The sequence below is a fragment of the Ammospiza caudacuta genome, chromosome Z, assembly GCF_027887145.1.
Source record: "Ammospiza caudacuta isolate bAmmCau1 chromosome Z, bAmmCau1.pri, whole genome shotgun sequence".
Lineage (NCBI taxonomy): Eukaryota > Metazoa > Chordata > Aves > Passeriformes > Passerellidae > Ammospiza > Ammospiza caudacuta.
This window is the reverse complement of record NC_080632.1, coordinates 68,988,637-69,007,524: the sequence shown is the minus strand read 5'-3', so window position 1 is coordinate 69,007,524 and position 18,888 is coordinate 68,988,637. Positions and strand designations below refer to the sequence as shown.

Sequence of the window (18,888 nt, the reverse complement as noted above, 5' to 3'; positions counted from 1 at the left end):
ACAGTGCCAGATACTGAAAGCAGAAATGTTGGGACTTCTGCAGAAAGGATCGTGGTGTTCTATGGGCATTGAGCGCTACAGGAGGCCCTTACAGCTCAAAGTTGCATTGCAGGATAGCTATTAAAATCAGACACCCTGCTTGCTACAATCATCTATCAGCTGCTTCTAAAATCCTGCCCACCTTTACTGTGTTATCTGGAGTAGACAAAGTTTTAATTGTGAGTGGATGGTATAAGAAAAATCCCAACAAATAAACAAAAATTAACTAAAAAAAAAACAAAAAAACAAAAAAACAAAAAAAAAAAACCCAAAAAAAAAAAAAAAAAAAAAAAAACAACAAAACCACAGACAAGGAATATTCTGCATTCCAAATTTCTCATCCTATCTCACCTTCTGTTTCAGCATTGTCATGATGATTGAAGTTCTTCAGGCAGTTTTAAAAAAACCCAAAAAATATAAATAAAATAAATTGAAACAAATAAGATCTAGGACAACAAAGAACACATCATAAAGTGCATTGCAGAATGTGAATTTAAAAATAGTGCCTATTGCAGCTTTTTCCCTTTTATGCTTTGACTTTTATCTCACATAAGTTTGAAATAATTCCTAGTTTTCTTGGAAAAAAATTCCATGTTTTTCTATTTATCCTGCATATATTCATGACCTTAAGAGCTTCTTCCCTGTTTTCACTGAGCTACAATATTAAACTTCAGAAGCTCACATATTGGGGTTTAAAATTGTTTCATTCACAATATTTTCATTCATTTTTTCCATTCAGTTTTTTGAGTTGATGAGATGTCTTTTCTCAGGCATCTGAAATAATCCTTGTTACAGTAGTATTTGTTATTCTAAAAACTGTTTTCAGAGCATGATTGCTTGTTATTGACAAATACCTTACGCTCTTGGTGTACTTCCCTTTAGATATGATGAAGTCTTAAAGTAACCTCTCCCATTTTTCATACAGTTCGAGTTACAATTTTTTGCTCTAAATTAAAAAAAAATTTTCATACTGACAGCATTGATAACTGTATGCTCTGTTATACAGGCTGCCTCCCTCAGTTAGAACAGCTTTTCTCATTTCCCTGATGCAGACACACACTGGCAAAGCCACTTGCCCAGGTCAGTTGGCAACCTCATCAATTGGCTGGCTTGCTTATTTCACATTCCCAGTGCATCCCGGGGACCCTTCCTTCCAAAGTATTGTTTTAATTATTTCCTTGAAAATCTGAGTCTTGTTTCTGGGTTTGATTTTTTTAGCCCTCTATGCTGTTTTCAGTACAGTGTTGCCATTATTTCATATTACTGGCAGTTGACATTTTTTCTCTTTGAGACACCCTCTTTCAAATCCAATTTCTTAATTATTTCATGGGAAAGGAACAAGATGTCTGGCCTTTGTTTTATTACTTATATTTTTGGGGGGGGAGGGGGAACAAAGACATGGTAACAGAAAGGACTCCTTTAGGGAACAAGTCCAGGCAAACAAATGAGAGATGTATACTAGATTTTCATACTAGATTTTCATACTAGAGAGATGTCTACTAGATTTTCTACTAAATTTTCATACTAAAAAAGTATGTCCTGGCCATACCCGCTCATGACTTCTTGTGTACCTCCTTGCTGGCAGAGCATGATAAACTGCAAAGTCCTGGATGTAGGGTAAGCACTACGGAGCAATGACTGAAATACCAGTGTGTCATCCACATTATTCTCATACTACGAGCAAAACAGCACTATACTAGCTAAGATAAAGATTAACTATCCAGCCAAAACTAGTTTATCACACTTTCTATTCATATATGCTTCGTATGGAGTAACTGGTCATGCCAAGGGAAGTGACTGAATATAAATTGGTTCAATCCAGCTTATTTGGAAATAAATAATACAAAAAGGATGTGTTATGCAGTTTTAGCCTTGTCATATTCCCTACATTTCCTTGACAGTCTCAGAGGCCATCTATGTCTATGAAGAACAATGTAACCACTGTTGAATTCACTCTTCATTTTTAACTAGGTCTGTAGCCTTCTACAGACTAGAGACATTGACAGTCATTTACCAAATGCAGTTCAAGACAGTTTTAGTTATATGGTCACATATGCTTTTTGTAGGGGATTGTTGTTTCATGAACCACATTCTTTCCTCTACATTTCTAGAAATGCGGCTCTCTTTACCAGACATGGGTAAAGTCTGAGTTTTTTAAGACTATGAAACTAATTTCTACCATGAGTGTTTCAAACTTACCTTCACTTACCCCACATAAGAAAATTATGTTTTTGTTTAAACTGTGAACTGAAATGAAAGCAGTTTTAATAATCTTGGACAACTGACAGATACATTCTTCTGTGGGTTTAGAGAGTGGTGGTGAATGGTGCCACATCCGCTTTGTGGCCAGTCACCTGCTGTGTCCCAGGCATCAGTGTTGGGCCCAGTCCTGTTTAGTATCTTTACTGATGATCTCAAGCAGGGAACTGAGTCCATCAGCAAATTTGCAGATGACACAAGGTTGGGAGTGAGTGTTGATCTGCAGGATGGTAGGAGAGCTCTGAAGGGACAGGCTGGGTAGATGGGCCAAATCCAAAGATAGGAGGTTTAACAAGTCCCAGGGTGAGCTCCTGCACTTTAGCCACTACAATCCCCTGGAGAGCTACAGGCTGGGGACAGACTGGCTGCCCAGTGCCCTGACAGAAATGGACAGTGCCAGACTGAGTGAGAGCCAGCAGTGTGCCCAGGTGGCCAAGAAGGCCCATGGCATCCTGGCCTGTATCAGGAACAGTGTGGCCAGCAGGAGCAGGGAACTCAATCTTCCCCTGCTCTCGGCACTGGCGTGACCGCACCTTGAGGCTGCGCCCATTCCTGTGCTCCTCAGTTTGGGAAGGATGCTGAGGTGCTGGAGCGTGTCCTGGGAAGGGCAGCAGAGCTGGTGAAGGCTCTGGAGCACAAGTCCTGAGGAGCAGCTGAGGGAGTGGAGGTCTTTGGCCTGGAGAAACGGAGGCTCAGGGGAGACCTTGTCACTGTCACAACTGCCTGAAAGGTGGGTGTAGCAGATGGGGCTCAGTCTTTTGTCCCAGGCAACAGGAACAGGACAAAACTACACAGTCCTAAGCTGCACCGGGGGTTTAGGCCGGACATTAGGAAGAATTTCTTCACAGAAGAAGTGATGGGGCATTGGAATGGTCTGCGCAGGGAGGTGGTGAAGTTCACCATCCCTGCAGTGCCATTGTCTAGTTAAATGGGTGGTGTTAGGTCACAGGCTGAACTTTGTATTTCTAAAAAGTGAGCTCAAGAACCTTACCAGACATGCATAGAATCAGAAACTCATAACATGGTTTGGGCTGGAAGGAACTTTAAGGATGATTTTGTTTCAACCCTTCTGCCATTGGCAGGGAACCTTGCACTAGTCCAGGCTGCTCAAAGCCCTATCCAACCTGGCATTTAACAGGCATGCAGATGTTTTTGCTAGTTTTAGTCTATTACTGGTATTACTGTAGCTCACAGTAGTCTGTGAAGGTATCAGAACTTCACAGTTCTGCATGCAAACAGAAGATAAAAGCTCAGCTTCCAGCAAAAGGCTATTAACTACACACTACCTCTGGTTCCTTTTCACTAGGATATTTGGAGTTTCAGGGTCAGTCCTACGAATCTTGGAAACCTGCCCTTTCAAACTGTTACCTCTTTGTAGAGCTCTGAAGTTTTGAAGAGCTTCAAATCTGTGGTCAACATCTCTTTGTGAGTCAAGCATCTCCAAACCTACAACATCCTCTGACTTGATTCAATAAAGTTGCTCTCCTTAAATCCTTCCCTGGACCTGTAATTACAAAAGGCTGTATCAAGATCAGAGACACAGCACATTTTTAGCTGTACTACTTAACAATAACTATTCCTGAAACTTGATCTAGACTTCTATATTCTACTGGTTTTAGTTATTGTTTGGGATGTGGGGTTTTTTTTTCTGGGTACTGCAAGAGATGAAGAATGATAGTGAACCAGATTAAAACCCCAATAAAAAACGTCACCTACTTTTAATGTGAGTCAATACTAACCTAATTCACTTTGCCACTTAGCAGTACTTGCTATTCCATCTCTGCAAAGAGAGATGGAATGAACTTCAAATGGGAGGACAAGATTGCTTACATCAACAGTATCCCTAATGTCTCACCAAAAGACCTACATCTAAGTGCAACATTTTTCTAACACGGGAAATACAGGGAAAATAGTCTCAATATGAGAGGCTCAAACATAGTTTCTAAAATGTCAGCATACTACTTCTCCAAGAGATTAGATTATCTTCTACACCAAAGAAGAAAAGTATTTCACTTGCTCCTTCCTTAGGTATTGCAGAAAACACAAAAATATGTTGCTCAGGGAGGTTGTAGGTGTCCCATCCTTGGAAACATTCAAGGTCAGGCTGGACAGGGATCTGAGCAACCTCATCTGTTTGAAGATGTCCCTGCTTATTGCTGAGGGGCTTGGACTAGATGGCCTTTAAAGGCTCCTTCCTACCCAAACTATTGCACTGACAGTAAAAATACAATGTTGCTGCTTTGGGTCATTACAGAGAGAGCAGCTGGGAGTGAACGATTAAAAACGTTTCTTCCACGTAGACACCTACCTGTCCATGGCTCTAGTTTGCTGAATTTTACTGTCAGTCATGATTGGGGTATAAGAGGGGATCAATCATTTCAGCTGCACACGTGGCATGTGGCAGTTTTACACGTCCTTGGAACAGGAACGCCTCACAACCATCCTGTGCTGGCAGAACCATGAGAGCATTGGCGTGGTGCGGGTTGTCAGCATCGTCTGAGCAACTCCGGAGAGCTTTTCAAGGAACACACTGTGTCCTTGAAACCAAGCCCAGGTGCTTCTCACTGTGTAAGTACAAACGTCTTGGGACTGCTTATGGTCATCAGTGTTTTACTGTAGGCCAATGCGACACAGTCCTCATGTATTTCTAAAGAGGCCTGAAACATCTAACACGAAAAACTTTATCGTCTTTTCTTTTTTACAAACTCCTAAGCGATCAAAATGGAAAGCTGGGAGTGGACACATGACATTCCCAGGGTGATCTACCAGCACACCAGCAACAGCCCGGTATCTCGATGCTGGTATCCGCCTGGTCGCTCTCAGCGCAGCCCCGTCCTTCCCTCCGTGACTTTATCGCGACACAGCCGCTCAAGGGCCGCTCTTAGCGCAGCCCCGTCCTTCCCTCCGTGACTTTATCGCGACACAGCCGCTCAAGGGCCGCTCTTAGCGCAGCCCCGTCCTTCCCTCCGTGACTTTATCGCGACCCAGCCGCTCAAGGGCCGCTCCCAGGGCAGCCCCGCCCGCCCGCCGCCCCTTGCGCTCCACTTCCGGGTTCCCCGCCGCGCCCCCGGGCGCTGACATCACCGCGCGCGGACCCCGGAAGTGGAGCCAGCAGGGGGCGGGCGGAGCCGCGCGCGGCACTAGGCCCAGAGCGGCCGCGCGTTCCCCGTGACGGCGCCGCGCGCGCCCCGCTCCGCCGGCGGCAGCGCCAGGTACGTGCGGCGGCCCGGCCCGGCCCGGCCCGGCAGCGCCGCCCGCCAGGGGCGCGGGGCAGCGGCGGCCGCGGGCCCTCGGGCAGCAGGGGCACGGCCGGCCCCCGCGGCGGGCCAGTCGGGGGGGCGGCGCCCAGGAGCCTCTCCAGCCCTGCCCCGGGATGAAGACCGCGGGCCCGCGGGCGTCCCGTGTGCTTGGCGTCAGGCCTGGAGCGGCGGCGGGAGGGGACGGGGCGGCGGCGGCTGCCTCCGAGCCGCCCGCGCTGCCCACGTGTGGGCTGCCGGAACGGGTGTGGAAGTACCCGTGTGCCCGTGTCACCGGGGCTGCGGGGAATGGCCACGGTGTCACTGCCCGGGACTGGCCCCCAGGCGCTGCCGAGCGCTGCGCTGAGCCTGCTGCCGCTCCACATTTGACAATTATAATTTCAGTTTTCTACATAAAATCGAAGGGATTTTTTTTTTTCCGAATGTATCCTTACAGTCATTGCAGCAGGTTTTGGTGCTATCAGCTGCTTTTGCCAAACGAGACTTGCCAGTTTTCCCCGCTGCCTAATGCAAGCTTTCTGTGTAGCCATAAATGATAAAAAGTCATTTGAGCGTGATTTTTGACTTTATGCTATAGCTGGGTTTGAGTGATGGTTTTCATTCCAGGTATTGCTCTTCTAATTGGGTGGGATTGAATACTTCTTTTTAGACTTAAGTTTCTTGTAGTTGTTCCAGCAGCTTAGAAAGCTGCATGAAATACTTGCCATTTCTGACTTATCCAAATGTAGAGATTAATTTTTCAGTTTAAATTGTTACTTTTACTTGGTTTTGGTTTGGTAGGGAGAAAACTCAAAATTTGTAATACTAAACCAAGAGAGAATGGGCATGTATAGTCCCTTTCCAAAACCCACTCTCTTTGCTTTTTGAGGAACTGTTTCCTTCGTTTTTGTTTCAAGGATAAATATTGAAACTTTTGAGAGAGACTGAACTGGTTTTCTTCCAGGTACCTAACTTTTTATGCTGGTTTTATATAAGCCAAGCTGCTCAGAACCACATAAGCCAGCTTGTCACAAAATGCGTCTTCCACTTTACAGTTCTTTTGCATGAAGTTTTTTTGGCTAAAGTAATAAGTTTGCATGAGCAGGTAACAGACCTTCTTCAGGACATACCATCATTGGCAAAAAAAGTGTTGTAAAAGTAATAACAATTACAAAGCTAACTGGATAAATTTGATATTAATGCAGCACTGATTTGGTGACACTGAAGAGTGGGGTGTTAACAGTATTTGCCTTTAACGGAGAATAAATACCCATAATACAGCAGAAAGGTAGTGTCCTTTTACTAACCCTTAGTATTTTCTTGGCATCCTTAAAGAGGCAGAGGGTGAAAGAATGGCGTGGTGTTCTGTTACAAACAGTAAAGCAGTCTTGTGATAGCATCTTGGTTACAGAATGCCCACAGGTTTTTAAAAATAGGTATTTTGTAACTACATGGGAAAAAGTGAAAAAACTCTTGTGTAGAGGAAACTAAAACTTTAACAACTGAGGATAGTGGCTTGGGGTGTGTCACAGTGCAGTCAATGTGAAAATGCAGAAAGAATGTCTTTATATGCTCATTTGGGTTTAGAATTGGTTAAATCTGCTGTTCTGAGTGTTTTAGATATTATTTCACTTTCTTTAAAAAGAGAAAAAAAAAATATTATTTGCTGACCAGAGTATTGGTCTTCACAGGGTAGCTCCAGCTAGAAGCCCCGGGTGACGGCTGTTGCTGAAGTCACTGCCGGTGCTTGCTGCCTGCCTGTCAGCTGGAGCTCTGCTGTGCCTCCTCCGCTGCTGTCAGTCTAGGCACTGCCCAGCCCACCTCTGTCAGAACATGGTGGGTTAAGACGGGTGTAATATTTATTGTGTCTAAGCTGACCTGACTCTTTTTGTCTGCAGTAGGTTAGCAGATGTGGGTAGGCATAGGAATAAGATTAAAACTTCCAGCAGGCCAACAGTACTGAGCAGCTGGAGGCAGACAAGGGCATCATCTTTTCAGAGGCACACTGCACGCTCAGACTGCTCTCTTAGTGAAATACCTTTAATTATTGGAGTTTTCTCACCAGTGCCTGGATTTTGTCTGTCTTCTTGAGATTACCTTTTTAGTGACTGTAGCCAGTTATGACTATATTTAAATCAGCAAGTTGATTTGACCATGGTCTTTACTGAATTGCCTTTTATGTACTAGTTAGCAAATGTTTGGGAGAGCTTCTCCTTATAATTACTCAGTGGGGATTTATCTTTTAGAATCTCTTCTTTTAAGTTCACAACCCTATTTTTTTCCCTTGAAGACTCAGCACTGACTCTGGAGGTTCTGCCCATTCCAGGCTCTATAGAAAAAGTCCTGAATACAACTCTTTTGCTGGTACTTTGAATCTGAACCACTGTTCCTTTGGGGAACAATGTGCTGTCGTGACTGAGGAGTTTTTTAGATTTACAATAGATTACTGGAATTCTTTGAAGTAAAGCATACATACAAAGAATGAATAGATATCTTTTAAATTTTTTTTTCTGCAAGCTTACTGAAACAAACAATGGACATAAAAACATCCTCTTATGAAATTTAATACTGCTCTGTGAATTTGTTTGGTGCTTTAGAAGGACTTTTTTCTCTTCACAGGTATCATTGTACATATATCTATTTAGCTTGCAGATGAGTTTCACAGATTTGTACTGAGTGGAATTCCCAGAATACAATTTAATAGGCTTAAATTTGTTATTTTTCATGGTTATTTTTCCAGCATTTTATTTGCTGTGTGGACAGAGAGCTGAATATTTAAGTACTCACAGCATTCCTTACACCGTTTTTGTAATGCGACTGAGTTTTATTAGGAAGTGAAAAGACGTGCTTTTATATCATCTTTACCTTTCTGCTTAGCTAATTGTCAGTTACTTATTAGTACACTGGTTTTGGTAATGATTTTTGTTCTATGCCTGAGTGTTTCTATGAATCAGAGTGGGACCAAAAGTTATTTACCTCCAGCTACAGACCCATTCTGTTAAAAAAAGTGCCCAGGGTGCAGTTTCATAGCCTGTTCACATTAGATCCCTGTTACTGGAATGGGGAGCACTCCTCTCTGCTTCCTGCCTCATCTCTCCAAGCCAAGCAGAAGGTCAGCTGGCTGCACAGTGAGCCAGGTAAAGAACCAGATCCAGCTGATAAAAAACTAGAGGTAGAAAATGCTTCTTATTGCTTTAGCTTGCTCACTGACATGAATGCCATTACAAGTAGTTGTGATAGGACACAGGCCAGCGGCTTTAAACTGAACAGAGATTAGCTACTAGGAAGAAATTTTTTACAGCAAGCATGCTGAGACATTAGAGCAGGTTGTCCAGAGAGGCTTTGGGTGCCCTATGCCATGATGTGGAAGGCCAGACAAATATTTTGGGCAAACTAGGCTTGTGAAAGGTGATGCTGCCCATGGCAGGTCATTGAACTAGATAAACTACAATGTGTCTCAAAACCCAGATGCTTTTATGAGTCTGTAAGAAATGATGTAGGAGTGGAGTGGAGAATTTAGAAGTAGGAGGAGGGCTGAAAGTGTATCGTACAGACTACAGCAGATCGTGGAGCTGCATCCTGAGTCACCTTGTACTTTTACTGTGGTGAAAGCTTCTCAGCCACTTTTCTGAGCAATCTTTCTAGTGAGTTAATTAGTAGTGGTACTGCTGGTGAGCCTGGTCGCCTGCTCTGTGGTCTAGTCAAGTCTTCACTGCTTTTAATCCTGTTACACTCTCCTGAAGAGTATTGACCTCCATCTGCATGGAACATTTCTGGTGCTGCAGTTTGTATTCTGTTGAGTGCGTATCCAAAGAGGAAAGATAAACCACGTAAGACTTTATCGGACAAATTTTAGGTGTTTCTGCTGTTGTGGTTTCTGTATTCTTCCAGGTTCTGTTGGCCAGCAGAAATTCAGGAGACCAGTCTGTGCAAAGCTTGCTATATAGATATTTGGCTGTTATAGGTATTGATTTTAAATGCATTGGTGAAATAAGTATTGTCTTAGCAAAAGCACTATTAGCTGAATCAATATATTTGGTATGGTGGTTAATTTAAGAAACTCTTCGGTCAGCAAGCAGTTTATTCTGTGTTGTGGTTTAACCCCAGTTGACTAAGTACCATACTGCCTGTTAGTCACTCCCTTCCCTTTTCCCTCTGCCCCAGTGGAATGGGGAGTGAATTGAGAAAACAAGGTAAAACTTGTGCATTGAGATAAAAGCAGTATAATAACTGAAAGAAAATTAAATACTACTAATGATAGTAATTGTAAGGAAGAGGAGAAAGAAAGGGAAAACTTGAGTCTGGCAAGTAATGTGCAGTAGTTGCTTACCACCTGCTGACTAATACCTAGCCCATCCCTGATGAGCCACCATCCCCCCTTCAGGGTAGATTTCCCAGTTTATATACTGGACATGATGTTGTGTGGTGTGGAATGTCACTTTGGCGAGTTCACATCACCTGTCCTGGCTCTGCTGCCTTTAGCTTTTTGTGCAGCTCACTAGCAGGGCATGAGATGCAGAAAACTCTGGACTTGGGGTAGCACTACTTAACAACAGCTGAACCATCCACCAACGTTATTCTCATCCCAAATCCAAAAGGCAGCTACACTAACCCAGCCAAAACCAGGACACTCAGGCAGGCAGATGAAAGAATTTTCTATATTGCATGTCTAGAAAAAGAGATGATGATTCAAATAAGAATTAGCTGTGTATGTTGTCAATTGTACTGCAAATTTAGCCAGTTTCAGTGTTGAGTGGAAGTGGGTCCCATGTCTGAAGCACCAGTAATGTTAGTGCTTATGTTTTTTGAGGCTTGTGCATTTAAAGTCAGACCCATCATACTATATTTTCCCAGTTTCTGCTTTTTTTAGTGTTGGTAATTATCGTTGGTAGTAAGGGATTTTACTATAAATTTCAGGTCAAAGTTTAGGCTAATTTTCTTTTTCTTTTAAGATGGATGTGATGAAAATGTTTTGATTGTATTAAAAGTATTCTTGATTACTCTTAAGTATCCCTAAGCAACTCCAAGATGTAGGTAAAAAGTATGAAATTTAATAGGGACATAGCTTTGGAAATGGTGAACTATTTCCCAAGATAGCTAGTCTGGCTTTGTCTGAATTACAAGCTCCATAAAGTTGCCATTTGCCATTTGCAGTATATCTTTTAAGGAACTTAATTTGAATTCTCTGGACATTTCAGCAGCAAGATACATATTCTGCTGACCTGTAGAGCTTTCTTCACTGTATCTGGTCTATAGTGAAAGCTGCTGGTGGGACATGGCAAAAAGTGGGCTCTCTGGTTTCTTGTCATCCCTTGACTGAGGTATATTTTCTCTTAGAAATGGGCATAGTGGACCCCCTCATTGTTCTGTTTTAGGTGTATAAAGAAAGGTGGATGATTGTACTTCGGAGCTGTTTTATACTTCTGTGTTTTGGTTTTTGGAGTAATAATGGCTTGTTTGAGAATATGGACAAAGTAATTCTGATTGCTCACATTATTAGAGTGCCAGGTACTCTCCAGCTTGTCTTCAATGGTGTGTCGAAGACTAAACCGTACAAATAATGTAGTGCTTATAGTTTCTTTTGAAGTTCTGCAGGCCAGGCTATATAAAGCCTTGAAGTGTGCATTTGGGTGGCTGTCGTGTTTTGGCATACAATACATGCAAATCTAAGTCTCCTTGTTTAACTTAAGAAGATGGTAAACTAGCTTTGCATCTTTCCTTCTTTTTTTTATGCACAATGTGTAGCAAATCTTGAAAACATCTTGCTTTTTTTCCTAACAAATGGGCATCGCATTCCTCTTCAGAACGTGTGTTACAGACGCACCTCAAGGGGGAAAATGTTAAGTGGGCTAGATTTGAATAAATACAGGCACCACAGTCAAAAGGAAAGTATTTCAAAGAAGAAATAAGTTTACAGGAAGCCTTGGCAGTGAAAGAGCCATTATATAAAATCATTATTAAAACTTGGTGAAATGAGAGAAAAATAGATGTGTTCAGGCACACAGTCTGTATTTCTTGAATAATTATCATTGTACTGACACAGTATCTCCCCACTGAAGCATACGATTCAATCTTGTGAAATAAAGTCTGAATGAAAAGAGAATTCTGTATCTGTACGTTGTTATCTCCCATGCTGCGGAGCCTGTCTGCAAGGCTAAGGGGAAGATCTCAGAACAAGCATAGCCATCAAAACTACTATAAATGCAAACTTGCTCTTGATACGTGCTAATCAATAAGTAAAAAAATTGGTGGAGGTTTCCTTGTACTTAATTTTAAATGTTTGCATTTTGGAATAGCAGAGTTTGAATTTTGGAAGCATAAACTTCCTACCATAGTGATCACTGCTTGAGTCCTTCTTTTGCGCTCTCTATATTTCTTTCTTGGCATGTTGGCAAATCAGGCTAAAAAGTTTTTAGGCAGCAACTGTATCCCAGTTCTGTCACCTCAGTTGCGCTGGGTGAAAATTGATAAATTAAAAGCGTCCTCTTAAAAAAAAAAAAAAAGAGGAGGGGGAGGGAAAAGCAAGAAAGGATGGTAGTTTTAACTCAGATCAAGCCCCTGTTTTGGTTTAACTCAGATATGATTCCCTGAACTGGTTCTCTGCGCATTGCTACAAACAGTTCTGTCAGCTGAGGGGACAGCATAGGTAGGGGGTGGGACTGCTAAAGTCATTTTGCAAAGGTGTGTTTGTGAATATATCTTTTGATTCTAAGACCTGGGGGCAGGAAGGGTCTTTGTTCTGTATTTGCTCTCTGTGAAACAGTGGGGTACTTGTTATCTGCCTGGATGAAGTTGAACATAGCATTCCCTTGGTTTGGATTTAACATTTCTCAGTATAAGAAATTGTCCTCAATTTTTAGAAACTTTGAGCATATTCTGATAATAGCAGCATGAAGACTCCAGGTTATTTCAATCTGTGTTATGTCCACTGTGATAATGAAACTTTTATTTCCATCAAGAAGCAATATGTGCTTAACCACCTTGCTGTGTGAGCTTTCGTATCTGTAGCAAACCCCAGCTAGTATCCTGACTTGTACTTTCTTTATTAAGACATGATTTTTTATTGTCAGTGACTCAGAAACAGACGGTGACATTTTTGGCACACAGTACCATTTGTTCTCTGTTGTTGCTCTTTCTAAATAGGTTATATCTCTTGAATTGTAGCATTACATTCATGTGAATCATCCTATCAACTTCACTAACATCAAATAGGTTGCATGTATGTTCCTGCAGGAGAGCTCTAAGTTCTTGTTCATTATCTTTCAAAATAATTCTCTGGGCAATTAAAGATTTTTAAAAAATTTTTGTCTTTTCATTCTTTGTTCTGTTAGTCCTATTATCCTTGTCTTCCTTTCTGGTGAATATTTAAGTAGTCATGAAAATTAGGGTAACTCCCTAAGGAATAATTGTGAGAGGACTACACCAAAAAACCCAGAAGCTTGAATTTTTGCCTGTTTGAGGTAGTTGGTTGCAGCAGGAATGAAGGAATAGAAATATACAGAGATGGAAACTCCAAATCTGTAATGATGTCAACCCCTACCTGCATTTTCTTGAGATGAAAAATAAAACTGTTACCTGGTTTATTTCAGACACTGAATTTTTCAAAGCTAGTAGTGTGTTCATTTTGAGAAGCTCTGATTTTGCCTTCCCAGTGATGTCCAGAGGCAACCTTTTCAAGAACATTGTTTTAAGAATTCCGGAGAATCATGGTCTTTAGAGATTGCTACTAACAGAGATATAAGACAGCTTTATTTCTGTGAGAATATTTAACTATTTAGCTTTCAAAAAGAGGAGCATGGTGTAGATAGCATAGTTGGTTGGTTGTTCTAAATTGCATTTATCTTTCACAGTATAGGACAGCAGATAAATAACTTTTAATGTTTTACTTTATGGAAAATGGTGGTAGATACACCTCCCCCCAAAAAATGTACTGTGAGGGTAGTCATACATGGGAGTGGGCCCCAGAGAGGTTGTGGAATCACTGTTGTTGCACATCTTCAAAACTTGACAAGTGCCTAAGCAGCACATTCTGGTAACACTTTTCAGCTGACCTCCAAAGGTATGTATAGATGCATGCAAGTTATACCTTACCATGTACGTGGTGCTGTGTTTCGGATTAGGAAGGTGGTTGGTACAGTCAACTTTTGCGCCAGGTGTCAACCTCAGAATTGGTGTGTAAGAATCTCCAGCGATTCCACCTGTAGAAGACATGCTGTGCTGTCCTTGTTTGGGCATGCCTGCCAGCACCACAGAACAACTGACTCTGCTTGTTCTGCCACAGGGCTGTGGTGAGGATGGATGCTGCCAGTGGACAACAGGGAGTGTGGTCTGAGGAAAGCTCTTAATTGGCGATGTCATTTCTGTACTCATTCTGTAATGGCAGGATGAATGAAACCAGGGGACTGGAGTAGTGTGGACAAAGGGAGCTTGGGAACAAGGACTTGAGTTGGCAGTGTCTCTGTGAAAGCTCTTTATATGAAAAGACAAATGAGAACTTGGGAAGGGAACAGAATGGCGCTAGAAACTCTCAGGATAGAATGTGAGGCCAAATAAGACACTGAGCTTGTGAGAGAAATAGGAGAGGATGATTGAAAGACACCTAAGTGTGGAAAGGGAGGAACTGGGGCTGGGAGAAACATGAGGGTTGTACTTCAAACTCAGGAAGGTTAGACAAAATACTGAGTGGCTTCTTATTGAGTGTCTTCATTCAGTGCATTGACAAAGGCAGAAGTGCAGTGGAAAAAATCATGTGAGTATGCTTTCTGTATTTGGTTTGTGCAGCAGGGTTTTAGTTGCTGAGGTGTGCGGGTGTGAGAAGGTCTGCAGGCTTTTGTGAGAAGCTGCAAAAGCTTCCTACGTGTCCAGCAGACCCAGTGCCAGTCAACTCCAAGATGCACCTGCTGCTGGTCAAGGCTCTACCCCTGCAACCCATGGAGATTCACAGAGGGGCAGGATGGTGCCCAAAGGTGCTTCCCAAGACTGTATTGGAGAGAAACATAGATGACACTACCTTAGAGAAGTGGTTGAGAATAGAGGTCACTTCTTTCCTCTTTGTGTTTTCCATGTTAATTTTTGTATGAGACTGGACTTTTGGTGCACAAGTGCTGAACCTTTTTTGTGCAGGTGGTCCTAATTTTGGTATTCCCTGGTATATGTAGACTAAGCATTGCTTTGGTACTGTGCCTTTGGGTAAGGAAGGCACAAATTTTGGCTTTTTCATGCAGATTTACTCAGAATCAGAAAGGAGTTCCTGAGAACGGAAAACAGACCCCTAAGACCATGAGCTCTTAATTCTTGTTCAACCAGACACTGCTCATAATGATTCTCATGTTCCTTGTGCGGTCATTGCTGTTGTGGGAGGTAACTAACTTGTAAATTGATGTGTGCACGCACACACACACACACACACACACACACACACACACACACACACATGCACTCTGTCTGTATGTTTGGTTTGCACTTTTGCTTTTTCTTATCTTCATAGAATGGTAGAGTTGTTGACATTGGCAGGGACCTCTGGAAATTGTATAGTCCAATCCCAGTACTCAGAGAAGGATTAGCTAGAGCAGATTACTTGTGGCAGAGTATAATGAGTTTTGAATCTCTCTAAGGACAGAGATTCTATTACCTGTTTTTATGATCCACTCTAATCACAGAGGAGCAAAGTGAGCTCTCTGTGGATTGTGGATAGAATCCCAAAGGTTTGAATGCTCCCCAAAACAAGATTAGAACCAAAAGAGGTTAAATGTTGATAACAAAAATTAATGTTTTATTTAATAGAAAAGAAGTAAAGAGAAAAAGAGGTGAGGGGTGGGAGGACAGGAAGAGTGACAGACACATGTTACATAGAAACATATCACTCTTCCATGGGTCTTGATGTCTCATTTATCCTTTGGTCTTCTAGGTTGTGAGGGTCCCCCTCTGACAAAGAATGGGTTAATAAACATTTGGGTCAGGTGGGAGTGCCCAGGTACCTACCCTGACGGGGCAAGTTTTACCCTGTCCCTTGCAGGACTGTGTATCAGTTGCATGATTTTCCATCACATGCAGTGCTCTGGTGCGGGGTCTGGGGAACCATTAAGGGAGCATTTAATGGACCATGACACCCCCTGAGCAGCCCCTAACATGAATGTCCCATAGATGTGGCTTTTATGACTGAACCAGTTTGAGTGAGAAGATGGGTGTGTGTTGCCTCTGACCAGAGGTTTTTCACCATGCACCCAAAACCTCTTCCTCCTTTCTTTGGTGGGTGGGGCGGTACAAACCTGGTCTCAGTACACAAGACAGCTGCTGGGCTTCATCCTCCTGTGGAAGTATTCTTCTCCCCCAGCCCAGATCTAAAAATAGTATCATTTTTATCTTAAATTACCTTACCGTCTAGGGGCTCAGCCTAGGGAGCCCAGACAGGATGCAGTGGTCTTTGCTGCAGCTTTGTTGCTGCAGCTTTGTTGATGCAGCTTCACTACACATTTTTAATGGACAAAAATCCTTTGTAAAATGTTTACGCCATAAATTACAATATTTCAGTTTCTGATACCTGTCTGGATGCCTGCTCCAGTGTTTGAGCCCCATTAGGTTAAGGAAGTTTTTCTTAATGTTTGAATGTCCAGTTGTATATTACCTTCTCACTGAACAACCATGGGAAGACTAGCTCAGTGGTCTTCTGTCTCCTCTGGCGTTTAATAAATACTGATTATGCTCCTACTACTCCACCCTGACTTTTCTCCCTGTAGTAGTAGTTTATCTTAGTAGAGTAGTCCTGTTTATCTCAGCCTGTGCTCAGATACCAGATGCTCCAAGCCCTTAACCATTTTTGCAGCCCTTTGCTGGTCTCACTTCAGTATGTTTGTGTCTGTATTGCGCCTGGAACATCTGAAACCATCACAGTATTCCAGATGTGTTTAGAAGTGCAGAGTAGAGGAAAAGGATCATGTCCCTCCACCTACAAGCAATGCTTTTCCTAAAGCGGATGTCATTGAAGGGATCTTCACTGCTTTGTTTCTTCAGGTGTCATTTTAAACGACTGGGAAACATTATATATAGTCTAGAAAATATTTCCTATTCTTTCTACATTTTGGATTTTTCCCTTTCCAAGCTCTATTAGCTTGAAATAGTATTGTGTTTTGTGAAGTTGCAGAGACAGTAAGAGAAAAGGTGTATTTGTTGGAGGGAAGAAATTTGCTCCAGCTGATTCTTGAAAGAGTGAGGAATATTTTGAAGCAGAGTAATTTTTACATATCAACCTAAGTAGGTAATTGCTTTCCATTTAGTTTGTACGTTATCCTTGGGGTAATTAAACACCTGGCTAGTTAAGACATACTTTACCAGAAATATAAAATTAGTATTTCTGTGCTTTTCAGGGCTTGGTTTTAAAGCACTCGAGTCTTATGTTCAAATAATTACCTATTCTGGTTACATTTTGGGATTCTGTTAGCTTTGATTGTCTCTGAGGACTATGTTCTCTTTCTTCTTCCTTTTCCCATTTTTTTTAATCTTCATCAGATTTTTTGATCCACTTTCCAAATTTCTATAAAGTCTGCTAAACTTCGTGTACATCAAGGGAGCATGTATTTTGTCTAGCATTGCTGGTCTTTTATTCACAAGATTTGGGGTTTTGTTGCTGTTTGGTGTAAGGCTTTTGTCAAAGTATTTTTCATCTGTTTTCCACCCGTCTTTATACAGTAGCATTTAGTAACAAAACGTGGTGAGTTTGAAAGTTTTGGTTTATCTAAGAGGTTTTTTTCCTTTTTTCCTTCTTCTCTAGCACAAGGAATTTAGGACAGATGATTTTTGCTTCTTTGCCCTATGTCGCATTTTTAAGCTGTTGCAACTGAAATGTTTCTTCCACTTTCATTTTGAGGTAGGTTAAACATGTAAAATATTTGAGGGTTTGCTACATTATTGTGTGCATGTCTGCAGCATATTTTTGCTTGCTGTTCTGTAGTTGATATAGTACTTTCCTTTGAACATTCATTTTGTCCTGTGTGCATACTGCTAATGTGACTGTGTAGTGCTCAATACAGCATTAATTAAATTACAGAAAAAAAAAATAATCTTGTTTACATAAGGATACTTTATAGGTAGTGCTATTTTAGCACATATTTTGAGAATTGTCAGTTATTTGAGAAAATGTTTATATTGCCTACAACATGCTTTTCAGGAGTCCGTTGTGCTCAGTGGAGCTGATGCTGCTTTGTGTTCTTCTCCTTCAGGAAACTGTTTAATGTATCTCTCCTTTTCTTGTATTAATTTTTTTCTTGGGAATCAATATGATCAGCTGCTATAGAGACTGACGTAAAGAATTTTAACATTAGTCCTTAGTAAAAATGTGTATTGTTCATGACTTCTTAGGGTGAAACATTATCCATCTGATCAAAAGATAACCTAGAGGTAAAATAATTTCAATGCATTCTGTACTCTTTTCCTGTAGTTACAGTTTGTTTAACAATAAACACTGTTATAGTTACTTTATTTTTCAGCTACCATGCTACTCTAATTTCTAAGTTGTGTTTAACAGCAATTAGTGGGGATTTTAAGAATTGAATGGAACAGACAAACTGGAAAAAACTTACTTTGGGTTAGAATCAAAATTTCTTAGAAAGAGACTGTTAAGCTTCTTTAGTTTAGCCAAAGAAAGAGATAAGACTTGGCTGTGGTGTCTAATCATGTAAGTGAAACATAGAAAACATAACATAAAAAGGTGTAGCAATAATTAGTGACTGAAGCCTGAAACCAGAAATAAAGTACAAAGGACAGTGACTAGCCTTTCAGAAATCACAGCAATTGATGGACTGTTTAGCTCTTAATAACTTGAATTTTGCCATGGATGACTTTCTGTAAGAACTGCTGTAGTTAAACATAAATTACTGGTCTTAGAGATGGGTAGCTGAGGAAAATAGAAGGCCTCTGTTTAAGAGGATGTATTTGATTTTGAGGGACTGTCAGGCCTAAAACTGTGAGCCTTCCAATAAAAAATGGGGAATTTATAATGATTTTTTTCCCCCCAAACTAGATTGCATCTCCCCGTGTCTTTCTCCTCTTGCTTTTATCTGTACCTTTGTGTTAGGCAGTACATGGGCTGATCCCTGCTCAATCACATTCTGCATTTATAAAAATTAACTACAGTTTTTCTCCTTAGTAGGGATTCCTTCAACCTGGTAGGAAATACAGTGCTTTCAACAAAACGGACAAAGAATTTTGCAATGTTGGTTTAGAATGACTCAAGTTTTTTTAGCCCATGTCTTTTAGTGCTTACTGCTAGGACAGAGTGTTTAGGCTTAAGGCTAAACCAGTCCTGTAGATGCATCTGTATAGCCTCATTGAAGTAGTTCATCAAACAAGTAGAATTTGA

The 18,888-nt window shown here is 41.5% G+C and overlaps 1 protein-coding gene across 2 annotated transcripts in view; it reads left to right on the top strand.

Annotated features, from left to right (window-relative positions):
* Positions 1–5,365: 5,365 nt before the first annotated feature.
* FAM172A (family with sequence similarity 172 member A) overlaps positions 5,366–18,888 on the top strand; it is a 254,890-nt gene continuing 241,367 nt past the window's right edge. The window contains exon 1 of one of the 2 annotated variants that reach the window (XM_058823809.1): positions 5,366–5,510. The gene's annotated coding sequence lies outside the window, so the exon portion shown is untranslated. Of the gene's footprint in view, positions 5,511–17,311; positions 17,398–18,888 lie in introns of those variants that run through there. The other variant, XM_058823810.1, reaches the window with a different exon arrangement.